This window comes from Phyllostomus hastatus, unplaced genomic scaffold (genome assembly GCF_019186645.2).
Source record: "Phyllostomus hastatus isolate PE091 unplaced genomic scaffold, TTU_PhHast_1.1 phas_contig_36, whole genome shotgun sequence".
Lineage (NCBI taxonomy): Eukaryota > Metazoa > Chordata > Mammalia > Chiroptera > Phyllostomidae > Phyllostomus > Phyllostomus hastatus.
Genome location: NW_025333862.1, coordinates 3,888,603 through 3,903,274, shown reverse-complemented (window position 1 = coordinate 3,903,274; position 14,672 = coordinate 3,888,603).

Here is a 14,672-nt window from a genome sequence, read left to right as displayed (position 1 = left end):
TAACCTTGTCTTCCTCTCATTCCATACATTTTCCACAAGGCAATTACCCCTCTCCATGGTTTCTAATATGCCTCATGAAACTGTACTTGTCCTTCAATAATAATAGCTACCACTTTCAGTACTTACTATATGTCTTCTAAGTGCTTTACCTTTACTAGCTCATATTAATGAGAGAACTTGAGCACAAGCCATTTAAGTAACATGTTCAAGTGACACAGCTAGTAGAGTGATTGCAGAGTCTGTGTTCTTAATTACACTTCTATGTGTAAAAAATACCACCTTCTCTGAAAAGCTTTCTCTATTTTCTAAAATAAAAAAATAATTAATTCTTATCTTACATCATGAGAATACTCTGATTTAGCCACACAAGATGGAGGCCTAGGTAGACATACTTTGCTACCTTAAGCAACCAAAAGATGTACAACAACAAATTTAAAAACAAAAAATAACCAGAACTAACAAAATTGAAATGTGGCCCTGGCTGGTGTAGCTCAGTGGATTGAGCGTGGGCTGTGAACCAAAGCATTGCAGGTTCAATTCCAAGTCAGGGCACATGCCTGGGTTGAGGGTCAGGTCCCCCGTGGGACCTGACCCTTATAAGAAGCAACCACACGTTGACGTTTCTCTCTCTTTCTCCCTCCCTTCCTGTCTCTAAAAAATAAATAAAATCTTTTAAAAAATTGAAACGTATGGAAGTCCAACAACCAAGGAATTAAAGAAGAAACATTCATTCAGACTGCTAGGAGGGGTAGAGATGGGCAGCTGGTGCAGAGAAGCGACCTGGTAAGATGGCAGCTGGGGGACCAGGGCAGGTGGCGGTGGTGGAGAGGGGATCCCAAATTTGCATGTGATAAACCAGGAGGAACAAATGGGGAGCCAGCCAGAACATGCAACCCATGGTTCCAGTGTGGGGTAATAAAGCACCAAAACCTCAGACTGAAAAATCCTGTGGGGGTTGAGCAGGAGGAGAAACCCTCAGCCTCACAGGAGAGTTTGTTGGAGAGACCCTCGGGTCCTAGAATGTACACAAAACCATCCACCTGGGAATCAGCACCAGAAGGGCCCAAATTGCTTGTGGGTAGTGGAACAAGGGACTAGAAGCCTACCAAGAACTGAGCAAGCAGTATTATTCTCTCTTGGACCCCTCCCCCACATACAGCGCCACAACATAGCCAAATGGATTGCTCCACCCTGGTGAATACCTAAGGCCCCACCCCTTACTACATAATAGGTGCATTGAGAAAATAATTATGGCCCAAATGAAAGAACAGATCAAAACTCCAGAAAAAATACAACTAAGCAATGAAGAGAAAGCCATCCTGTCAGATGCAGAGTTCAAAACACTGGTCATCATAATGTTCACAGAAATGGTTGAATATGGTCATAAACAGAAGAAGAAGTGAAGGCTATGAAAAGTAAAATATAGGAAAATGTACAGGGAACCAACAGCGAAAGGAAGGAAATTGGGACTGAAATCAACGATTTAGTGCAGAAGGAAGAAATAAACATTCAAATGGAACAGAATGAAAAAACAAGAATTCAAAGAAACAAGGAGAGGCCTAGGAACCTCCAGGACAACTTTAAACATTCCAACACATGAATCATAGGGGTGTCAGAAGGAAAAGAGGAGGAGCAAGAAATTGAAAACTTATTTGAACAAATAATGGAGAACTTCCCCAGTCTGGCAAAAGAAATAGACTATGAGGAAGTCTAGGAAGCTCAGAAACTCCCCAAGAAGTTGGACCCAAGGAAGCACACACCAAGGCACATCATAATTACATTACCCAAGGTTAAAGAGATGGGGAGAATCTTAAAAGCAGCAAGAGAAAAGGGGACAGTTATCTACAAAGGAGTTCCCATAAGACTATCAGCTTATTTCTCAAAAGAGACCTTGCAGGCAAGAAGGGGCTGTAAAATATTCAAAGTCTTGAAAAGCAAGGACCTACATCTAAGATAACTCTATTCAACAAAGCTATCATTTAGAATGGAAGGGTACATAAAGTGCTTTCCAGATAAGCTCATGTTAAAGGAATTCATCATCACCAAGCCCTTATTATATGAAATGTTAAAGGGACTTATCTAAGAAAAAGAAGATGATCAAAAATATGAACAGTACATAGCAGCACTATTTACAATAGCTAGGTGCTGGAAGCAACCTAGATGCCCATCAGTAAATGAATGGATCAAAAAACTATGGTACATTTACACAATGAAAATCTATGCAGCAGAAAGAAGGGAGGAGCTCCTACCCTTTGCAACAGCATGAATGCAACTGGAAAGCATTGTGATAAGCGAAATGAGCCAGGCAGTGAAAGACAAATACCATATGATCTCACCTTTAACAGGAACCTAAACAACATAACAAAGAAACAAGTAAAATATAACTAAAGACACTGAAATAGAGAACAGACTGACAGTGTTCAGAGGGAGAGGAGAGGGAATTTCAGGGGAAAAGGGGAAGGGTTTACAGGAACATGTATAAGGACACATAGATAAAAACTAGGGGCGGGTGGAAATGGGAGGGAGGAGGGGAAGGCTGGGTGGGTGGTTTGGGATGGGAGTAAAAGATAGAAAATTGTACTGCAACAACAATTAAAATAAAATTTAAAAAATATGAACAGTAAAATGACAACAAACTCAACATCTGAACCTAAACTATCAACTATCAACAACTGAACCTAAAAAAAGAAAAAGAAAAACAACGAAATAAGTAAACAACTAGAATAGGAACAGATTCACAGAAATGGAGATCAAATGGAAGATTATCAGAAAGGAGGAAGAGGTAGGTAAAATGGAGATAAGGTACAGGGAATAAAAAGCATAAATGGTAGGTACAAAATAGACAGGGGGAGGTTAAGAATAATATGACAAATGAAGAAAACAAAGAACTTTATATGTATGACCCATGCACATGAACTAAGGTAGAAAAATATTGGTGGGAGGGCAGGTACAGGATGGAGGGAAATAAAGGGAAGGGAAAAAATGGGACATTTGTAATAGTATAATCAATAATTTTAAAAAAAGACTCCAAAATATATAAAGAACTCCACTCCAGGAAGAAAAACAACCTAATTAAAAATGGGCAAAGGACTTGAACAGACACTTCTCCAAGGAGGACATACAGAGGGCCAAGAAACATATGAAAAGATGTTCAGCATCTCTAGCTATCAAAGAGATGCAAATTAAAACCACAATGAGATACCACTTCACACTGGTCAGAATAGCCATCATAAACAAATCAACAAACAAAAAGTTCTGGAGAGGTGGTAGAGAAAAAGGAACCCTAGTGCACTATTGGTAGGAATGCAGACTGGTGCAGCCACTGTGGAAAACAGTGTGGAATTTCCTCAGAAAACTAAAAATGGAACTGTTTTTTGACCCAGAAATTCCACTGCTGGGATTACCCTAAGAATCCTGAAACACCAATTCAAAAGAACCTGTGCACCCCAATGTTCATAGCAGCACAATTTACAATACCCAAGTGCTGAAAGCAACCTAAGTGCCCATCGGTAAATGAGTGGATCAAAAAACTATGGTACATTTACATGATGAAATACTATGCAGTAGAAAGAAGGAGCTCCTACCCTTTGCAACAGCGTGGATGGAACTGGAGAGCATTATGCTAAATAAAATTAGCCAGGGGGTGAAGATACCATATGATACAATATGATCTCACCTATAAGTGGATACCATATGATCTCACCTATAAGTGGAACCTAATCAACAAAACAAATAAGTAAGCAAAATATAACCAGAGACATTGAGAGTAATAACAAACAGAGTAACTGGAGGAAAGAAGGGAGGGAATAATGGGGAGAAAAGGGGGAAGAGTTTTCAGAAACATCTATAAAGGGCGTACAGACAAAACCAAAGTGGGGTAGGATCATGGATGGGAAGTGGCAATGGCTCAGGTGAGGGCGAGTGGTGGGAGGAAAATGGAGACAACTGTATTTGAACAACAATAAAAGAAAAAAGTTAAAAGAGAGAGAGAGAGAATACTCTGATTTAAACCAGTAGAGTCAGTGCATGGTTTGAAACTCAGTTGCACCTCTTTCCACTTTACCACATGGAGAAAAAACAGGGAGGTAGGAGAATGGGACAGATCCAATAAAATCCTACAGTAATACCCTTTGTGTATGACTCGAGAAACTGATGATAGATCACACTTTGCAGCTGTGTGGGGGAGGGAAGTTTCTGGTTGGTCTTTTTGGGTGTTAAGAACTGAGTCTCAGTCTATTCAGTTAATCCCTAAGTAATGGGGATTTCTGGTAAGTGAGCCATGAAAAATTCAGGGACTTGTGCTCAGAAATAGTAGGAATTTACTTCCGGCCAAGATGGAGGCATAGTAGACACACTGTGCCTCCTTGCACAACCAAGATAGGGACAACAACAATTTAGAAATAGAATAACAACCAGAACTAACGGAAAATTGAACTGTATGGAAGTCAGACAACCAAGAAGTTAAAATAGACCTGTTCATCCAGACCAGTAGGAGGGGCAGAGTTGGGCAGCCAGGAGCAGATCGCAGCGCAGGGAGCAGAGAACGTTGGGACCAGGTACATGAGGCATCTGGGGCATGCAAGACCTCAGCAGGTGGATCCTGAGTGCACAAGCAGCAGCTGGCAGACCCCAGCTGAAGGGTGGCAAATGGCAGACCCAGCGAGGTGGGAATTGTGAAGCAAGGCACTGCATACAACCCAGGATCACAGCGCTGAGAAATAAAGTTTTGGGGCACTGATTGAAAATACCTGTGGGGGTTGAGGTTCAGGGAGAGACTCCCAGCCTCACAGGAGAGGTCCTTGGAAAGTCCCACGGGGTGCAAGCCCACCCACACGGGAATTGGCACCAGAGGGGCCCAGTTTGCTCGGGGGAAGCAGCGGAAGGGACTGAGGTCCCACGGAGAGCAGAGCAAGCGCCATTGCTCCCTCTTGGACCCCGCCCCCACGTACAACGTCACAACCCAGTGACTGGGGTGCCCCGCCCTGGTGAACACCTAAGGCTCTGACCCTCATAGGTAACTGGCTCAACCAGACCAAAGGTGGGGGGCGGGGAGATGGCTCCAACAGAAGTGAAATCCCCAGAGCCAGTACTTTTAAGCGACTGAGAGATAGCCAATCTATCAGATGCACAGTTCAAAGCACTGGTGATCAAGATGTTCACAGAATTGGTTGATTTTGGTCACAAATTAGGTGAAAAAATGAAGGCTATGATAGGAGAAATGAAGAAAAATGCACAGGGAACCAATAGTGATGAGAAGGAAACTGGGACTCAAATCAATGGAGTGGACCAGAAGGAAGAAAGAAACAACCAAACAGAAAAGAAGCAAGAAACAAGAATTGAAAAAAATGAGGAGAGGCTTAGGAACCTCCAGGACATATTGAAACATTCCAACATCCGAATTATAGGGGTACCAGAAGGAGAAGAGGAAGAGCAGCAAATGGAAAAGTTATTTGAACAAATAATAAAGGAGAACTTCCCCAATCTGGCAAAGGAAATAGACTTCCAGGAAGTCCAGGAAGTTTTTCTGCCACCCCAACCTCCACTGGTTTTTACAGCCATAAGTTAGGGGACTTATTTCCCTGGTGCTTAAACCCTGGACTGTGTGGCCTGACCTGGGGTTGGGTATCCCTTTCAATATTTATCCACCACACTTCAATGTGGGACCACTCATTCCCCAACAGCTGCTGCCTCTCTGAGCCACACTGCCCTCTTCTCCTCACTTCTCTGCCCTTCTCTGCATCTCCGCCCCTCCTACCGGTCTGGATGAATGTGACTTCTTTAAATCCTTAGTTGGATTTCCATACAGTTTGATGTTCTGGCAGTTATGGATGTTATTTATTTTGAGGTTTAGTTGTAATTTTCTCTGTAGTGTGTGAAGGGGCAAAGTGTGGCTACCTACACCTCCATCTTAACTGGAAGTGAGAAAACTTTTTTTAAAGGACAGACCCAGACTGCATGCCTCTTCAGGATCCCTCTATTCTTCTAGTGGATCAGCATTGTTTTCTTGGGATCACCAAGGGACAGGCATCAGAATAATGCCCTATGTGGTAAGGGAAGCAGCAGGGCAAGATGGAAGTAGCCTGGGTGTCTGATGGCATCATTGGATTACCATGATAGTCTTGGTTTTTGCTATATACCAATGGATAGCATACAGCTGGACTACTTATTTCAGATTTCCTATTGTGAGCTAAATAAATTTATATTTGTTTAAGCTAGTGCTACTTGGGTTTTGTGTTATGTGTAAGTTTCCAGATGATATATTCCCAAATTATAAACCCAAGGAGAAAAGATGGGAAGACAAGAAGTTATAAAGTATGCAAGTCCATAGTGTAAGTATTGGCCTTACTCTGTTACGTTCTTCCCCTTCAAAGAGGGAATGTGGGAGATGATTTAAGTTTTTAAAAACATTCTTTGAATGCTAAACATTGATAAAAATACATGCAATAAAATATAAGCAAAATTCACATGAATTTTTAAGATAAAGATGTTACACTTTAAAGAAATCTTTTCATTTGAAACATGTAGTTTTGAATTATGCCTTCTAGGCTTTGGGAATGAATGTGAATGCTCTTCACTCAAGATTTCTTTTATAAGAAAGTTTAAGCACTGACTGTAAATGCAAAACATGCATGAAGATAAAGCTTAAGCTTCAGGACTATCCATTTATATAGGCCCTTCCAAGGTTCTACGAGGCCCCCTAGAAATTTTTTACATGATCAAATATATTTTTTAATTTTCAAAAGTAAGATATTTTAACCATAATAGGTTAAGGCCATTATTTCTTTCTACTGAGACTTTCCCTCTATCACATTTCCATTTGTATCAGGTGGTATCACTGGGGTCACAGACATTTTTGGACTCTGACTAAGAAGGAGTTATGCTAGAGACACATTTAGTTTTGGTTAGTTTTGGTATAACTTATGTTATCCAGTTACTTCTACGTATACTTAAAGTATTGCTAGCCCACTCAGCAAAGGAACAGCTTCCAGGAGTACTCCTAACACCTACTATGCCAGTGCACCTTGCTTAGGTACAGAAAGGTACAGGTGAAATGTCAGGTAAAATTGTAAATAGAGGATTCCCATCTTATAAACACCTAATTAAAACCAAAGATCTTTATATCAGAAAAATATTGATACTGTAACATATACAATTTTAATTGCATCATAGTTCCCTCCTCCCCTTTTTCATGGGAAAAGCTAATGCTATAAATCTTAATACACCATTTCCACTGCATTTTGGATATTTTGAAATGTTTTAATAAAGCAAGCAAGAAATGTCAGACTCCTAATTTGGACTTATATGAAGGTGAATTTTGTAATCTTTAAATTTATTTATAAAAGAACTGAAAAAAATTTAGATAAAATTAATGAAATAGGAAACCAAAGTAATAGAGATCAGTTATGAAATCAGTAAAATTGCACTTAAGAAGTGAATGATAACAGAAACATTTTTATACCATATCAAAATTATTAATTCTTTAAGAGTGAGAGCTAAATTTCAAATATAGGTATAGGTTCTTAGATTATTTATTAATCTAATCAAGAGAAAATCATACATAAATATATTGGAAATAGATTTCAATTTCTTGCTGGATTGACTATGAAGCTAATATAGCTCAAAATACTAAATGAAGACATCTATGACAAATTAGTGTCATCAATGCAAAGAATATTTAAGATTAGTCATTGCACAAGAAAATTTGAAACACCCTGAAATTTAGAGATTATATATTAAAGAAACAAAGATTTTACCAAATTTGATGAACTGAAGAAGTTACATGGTATTATCAATAAAAAATTGTAAAACTGAAAGAAGCTTTTCTAAATAACCAAAATGAAAATAAGTTTTAAACAACTATGAGAGAGAAAAGACTGGTTTATCTTTCTATTCATTTAATTTAAAATATTACAAAATTGCCCTGGCTAGTGTAGCTCAGTGGATTGAGCCCCAGCCTGTGAACAGAAAGGTCACAGGTTCGGTTCCCAGTCAGTAAACATGCCTGGGTTGTAGGCCAGATACGGCAGTTGGGGACGAGGTAACCAATCAATCTATGTCTCACACACTGATGTTTCTCTCTCTCCCTCCCTTCCTCCCTCTCTAAAAGTAAATAAATAAAATCTTTAAAAAGGAAAAAAATATTACAAAATCTTGTTATATAAAGAAGCACTCAAAGAGTCACAGGAAGCAAAGCATTACAGAAGTGATTCAGGTTATTAAATAATAAAAATATTATGTTGATTTTATAATTTTTATAATTTTATATGATCAACATAAAATAATTTAAAATTTGCTATGATTTTTCTCTTTTTTTAAATGAAAACTCACTTCTGTATATAATTTTGTACTTATAATTTTTTATATACATATATATGAGTCACACAAATTATATGTTTCAGGTTCCACAAAGTCTGAATGTCTACCCCTGATGACAGATTAATATTTTTTAAAAACATTAATAAGATAAGGTAAATTTATTGATTGTTTCAGTAGAAGTTTGAGCCCTGGCTGGTATGGCTCAGTGGATTGAGTGCAGGTTTGCAAATCTAAGGGTCACCGGTCTGATTCCCAGTCAGGGCACCTGCCTGGGTTGTAGGCCGGGTTCCCAGAAGGGGCACATGAGAGGCAACCATACATTGATGTTTTCCTCTCTTTCTCCTTCCCTTCCCCTCTCTCTAAAAATAAGTAAATAAAATCTTATTTAAAAAGAAAAAAGAAGGCATAATAAAATTCAACAATATTCTCATTGACAGTATAGATATATCCCATCTACAGTAAACCAAACTGTAAAGTTTGGGGTATTAGTACCCACAAGACAAGCCTTACTAATTCATACCAATTACAAGTTTGGGAAGTTCCAAAAACCCTCCTTTGCTTTGATAATTCTCTAGAAGAACTCATAGAACTCACAGGGAGCTTTCATACTCATAGTTCCAGTTTATTAAAGAGAAAGGATAGAAATCAAAATCAGCCATGGCATAGCTTCTGGTCAAGATGGCATAGGCAGACATGGCTCACCCCTTTGCACAACCATATCATATTTGTATAGAGCTACATACCCATAACCTTCTTAAAGGCATCAAGAAGTGACAAGATGAAAAGGACCTACTAAGTGTGGTGGCTTTTCATTGTGCTAAAAAGAGTGTACTTTATTAACATACTCAGAGATGAGTAATTGTTACAACTTCATATAAGAGGCAAAGCATTTTCTCATACAGACACAAAGACCCACAGAAAGCTTGCAGCTCTAGTTCTATAACTGTAGCTATTTTCCAAAGTAAACACAGAACACAAAATCTTAGCAGTCTTGATCTTAAAAGCACATTTCATTTCCAGTGTACACAAAATGTCTTCTTAATTAGCTTAACCTAATAGGGAAGCATTAGAAAACAAGAAAGAGTAGCAAACCATATTGTCATCTATTAGCTAACAGAGTATAACTGATAACCAAGTGAATTTTTAATTTTATTTTAATCATTGTTCAAGTACAGTTTTCTCCCTTTTACTGCCAATCCAGCCCCCCTCCCAACCCTCCCCACTTCCCTCCCATTACCACCCTCCCCCTAGTTTTTGTCCATGTGTCCTTTAAGTTTGTTCCTGTGAACCCTTCCCAACCAAATGAATTTTTAGTCCATAAAATCAGATCCCCAGTTGTTGCTATTACCAATTGAGACTAGTTCATCAACTATGTGCAAATCAGAACTAGGACCAAGTCTGGCAAGTACCAGAAACAACAAAAAGATCAGGGTCAGGAACAAAGAGATCAAAAGTCAAATTAGACTTCCTCTTAGGATTCACTCCAGGGGCAAAAAAGAAAAAGCTGGGGGTGGGGGGAATGCATGAGAAAAAACGGTATGCATGGACTTAAATATTCCATGAGGAGTACTTCTAGCACTTGTTAGTAAGCTCTGGTAGACGTGTCCACTTAGGCACCTCAGTGGAATCATATCAAAGTAAAGTATTCAAAAAGTGTAAAATATGGTTTTCACACATGTAATAGAATGAAGCCATGTCAACAATTTATTAGTTCATTAGTGGTGAAAACAGAAAGATAATAAAGATAGTTCCAAAACTATGGACGGAACTGTGAATAAATAAATATATTATTTTAAAAAAGTAATGCTAGAGGGAAAACTTGGAAAGAAAAGAGCTGTGATCCATCCCTTCCACCAAGACCGTACTTTCTTCTAAGGAACCGCAGCTAGTGGATGCAGGTAGACTTTTTACACTGGGACGAGTTACCCTAGCATTTTTACCTGCACATTCCAAGTCAGTTCGGGCGCATCAGTCCTTTTAGAAGAACCTGCCTTAGGCACTTAACCTTTGGTGGCTCAGGTGTGCCAAGACAAAGAAAAAAAAAGGCCCCAATAAAAGGAAGAACAGATCAAAGCTCCAAAACAAATACAACTAAGTGCTGAAGAGATAGCCAACCTATCAGATGCACAGTTCAAAGCACCAGTGATCAGGATGCTCACAGAATTGGTTGAATTTGGTCACAAATTAGATGAAAAAAATGAAGGCTACAATAAGAGAAATGAAGGAAAATGCACAGGGAACCAATAGTGATGGAAAGGAAACTGGAACTCAGATCAATGGTGTGGACCAGAAGGAAGAAAGGAACATCCAACCAGAAAAGAATGAAGAAACAAGAATTCAAAAAATTGAGGAGAGGCTTAGGAACCTCCAGGACGTCTTTAAACGTTCCAACATCCGAATCATAGGGGTACCAGAAGGAGAAGAGGAAAAGCAAGAAATCAAAAACTTATTTGAACAAATAATGAAGGAGAACTTCCTCAATCTGGCAAAGGAAATACACTTCCAGGGAGTCCAGGAAGCTCAGAGAGTCCCAAAGAAGTTGGACCCTAAAAGGAACACACCAAAGCACATCATAATTACATTAGCCAAGATTAAAGATAAGGAGAGAATCCTAGAAGCAGCAAGAGAAAGGGAGACAGTAACCTACAAAGGAGTTCCCATCAGACTATCAGCTGATTTCTCAAAACAGACCTTACAGGCCAGGAGGGCCTGGAAAGAAGTATTCCAAGTCCTGAAAGGCAAGGACCTACATCCCAGATTGCTCTATCCAGCAAAGCTTGCATTTAGAATGGAAGGGCAGATAAAGTGCTTCTCAGATAAGGTCAAGGTAAAGGAGTTCATCATCACCAAGCCCTTATTACATGACATGTTAAAGGGATTTATCTAAGAAAAAGAAGATAAAAGATATGAACAGTAAAATGACAACAAACTCACAGTTATTAATAACCACACCTAAAACGAAAACAAACTAAGCAAACAACTAGAACAGAAACAGAACTACAGAAATGGAGGTCACATGGAGAGTTATCAGCAGGGGAGTGGGAGGGTGAGAGGGGGGAAAAGGTACAGAGAATAAGTAGCATAAATAGTAGATGGAAAATAGACAGGGGGAGGTTAAGAATAGTATGGGAAATGTAGAAGCCAAAGAACTTATATGTATGACCCATGCACATAAACTAAAGTGGCAGGGTGGGGGGAGGGATGTGGGTGGGAGGAGCTGTGCAGGGCAGAGGGGAATGAAGGGGGGGGAAATGGGAAACTGTAATAGCATAATCAATAAAATATTAAAAAATTTAAAAAGTAATGCTAGATTAAGATTTCTAGGTTACATAACAAACTGGTAAATGAGTTTCAGGATAATCAAGCCACAACCTTTGGGGTTATCTTTTCTACTAGACAGAAATTTGCAAATTAACATGTAACTTGTCAGAGTTTCAGCTCCACAGATGGTAAATAGTAAAATCAGCCAGGTACAGTTTTCCTAATTAGTCAATTAGGCACTCGAAAAGACTGGCTGCACTTTTTTTCCACTTAATTCCAAGTTCTGATTTCTTTCTTTTTCTCTAGCTGCATGTGTTCAACTTAAAAATGGAAACTGTAATCTCAGAGTATTCTCTATACACCTCTCTCCTATTTGATGTTTTGTCTTATCCTGAGAATTCTTGCTGCCTTGGCCGCCCAGCAGTCCAGTTCCCTCTTTAACTCAGGGAGATGTCTGAACTCCCTGACATTTGGTTCCACCTCCCTTCATCCTGACAACTATTTTCAGATGGGATATATTTTTTTCTCATTAATCAATCATTGCTATACTTAGTTGCCCAATGTCCAATGTCTTGAAAACCATTGTTTCATATATTTAGTCTAATTTTTCAATTGTCACAGGCAGGAGGGTAAATCCATTTCTTATTACTTTTTTGGCTTGCTGTTTTTTTTCTTGCCTCATTGCACTGGTTAGAACATTCAGTACAATGTTGAACATCATTGCCTTCTTCACGATTGTACAGGGAAACCATCAAATCTTTCAATATAAAACATGATGTTCAATGTAGGCTTTTCATAAATGACTATTCCTAATTTGCTGAGAGTTTATCAGAAAGGGAAGTTGTATTTTGTCAATGTTTTTGCATGCAAGTGTTGAGGTCTTGCCTTTTATTTTATAGTCTGTTAGTGTGGAGAAATACACAATTGGCTTCCTAGAATAAGAAAAAAATCTGTCCTCTTCAGCTTTCTGGAAGGCTTTGTGAGGAGCTGCTGTTTTTGTTTGTCTTTTTTGTTTGCTTATTTGTTTGTTTGTTATTTTTTAAAAAGTATGGTAGAATTCAGTCCTGCCTGGTGTGGCTCAGTGGATTCAGTGCCAGCCTGTGAACCAAAGAGTCACTGGTTCAATTCCCAGTCAAGGCACATGCCTGGGTTGTAGGCCAGGTCCCTGGTTGGGGGTACGTGAGAGGCAACCACACATTGATGTTTTTCTCCCTCTCTACTCCCTCCTTTCCCCTCTCTCTAAATATAAATAAATAAAATCTTAAAAAAAAAGGGTATGGTAGAATTTACTAGTAAAGCCATCTGAACCTAGTGTTTTCTTTGTGGGATTACAACTACATATCTAAATTCTTTAATAGTTATACAGCTAATAAGTTACTTGTTTTTTCCACTTTAAAAAATTGAGATATAATTGACATATAACATTGTATTAATGTCAGGTATACAACATAATGATTCAATATGTGCATATACTGCAAAATGATCACTACCATAAATGTAGTTAACGTGCATCTTATTTCTCTTGAGTGAGCTTTAGTAGGTTTTCCTTTCAAGGTATTTGTCCATTTCATCTAAATTGGTGAATTTATTCATAATATTCTGTCTTTTTATATGTGTAATATCTGTAATAATGTCATGTTTTTCACCCCTGATATTGGTAATTTTTGTCATATCTCTTTTTTCCTGACCAGTCTAGATAGAAGTTTATCCATTTCTTTGAGTTTTATTTTCATCTCTATTGTTTCCTGCTTACTTTGAGTTTTATTTACTCTTTATTTTTTAATTTAAGGTGGAATCTCCCTGATTTGAGATCTTCCTTTTCAAATGGAGGCATTTACATGATAAAATTTTATCTAAGTTCTGCTTTAGCTGTATCCTTTAAAATCTGATACACTATGTTTTTACTTTCCAATCAGTTCAAAGGAAGCCCTAATTTCTTTTTGATGCCAGGCAGCACCAGGGGCGGCCAAGACAGGGCTTAACCCCATACAGGGGTCCAGGTTCTTGTCACTGAACAAGAAAGGATTAGAGAACAAGATGGCTAGAGTTAGCAAAGCACAGAAAATTTATTAAAGTGAAAGTACGCATTCAAGAAGTGAGAGCAGGCAGCATCCAAGAATGAGAATGTCCCCATGGGGTCTGCATGGAACGTTTTTATTAAACGTAGGCAAGGAGGGAGGGGGACAGGGTGGTCCTCCTCTTCTTATGCTGGTGGGTGACCACTGATGGAGTTCATCCTGATCCCTCCTCTCCAAATAGTGATATCTGAGGGGGAGAGTAGGGGAAAAGGTACAGGGAATAAGAAGCATAAATGGTAAGTACAAAATAGACAGGGGGAGGTTAAGAACAGTATGGGAAATGGAGAAGCCAAAGAACTTATATGTATGATCCATGGACATGAACTAAGGTAGAGAATGCTGGTGGGAAGAGGGGTGAAGGGCCGAGGGGAATAATGGAGAGAAAAAATGGGACAACTGTAACAGCATAATCAATAAAATATATTAAAAAAAAACAAAAACAAAAACAAATGGTGATTTCTTTTTTGGTCCTCCCAGAACTGTCATGGCAATTCAGGGATGGAGTGGTCCTGAAACCTCAATGCAGATTTATTATGAAAATGTTACAATGGCCTTATTGATCACTTTTAGGTCAATATGGCTGCCACATCTGGTTGAGACTGTTTTTTGTTTGTCTCAACTACCGGAAATTGGGAGGGGTGAGAGGGAAAACAAGTCAGTGAAAGTCACGTTGGTTATGTTCCACCCAGGATGGAAAAGGGGAGGGACAGAGCTTGAGGCCTGTATACCCCTATCCTAACTCTTATGCCTCATGTTGGCTTCTTTGTTGTTTCGTGAGTGGGCTGTATAGAAGTGTGTGGGTTAGTTCTTAAGTATTTGGAGGTTTTCCAGAGACTGTTCTGTTACAATTGTAAATTTAATTTAATTGTTAAAGAATATACTTGGGGACTGCCGGCAAGATGGAGGCATAGGTGGACGCACCGTACCTCCACGCACAACCAAGATTAGAACAACAACAATTTAGAGGCAGAATAACACTCAGAACTGAGAGAGAATTTATCTGAATGGAAGTCGGAC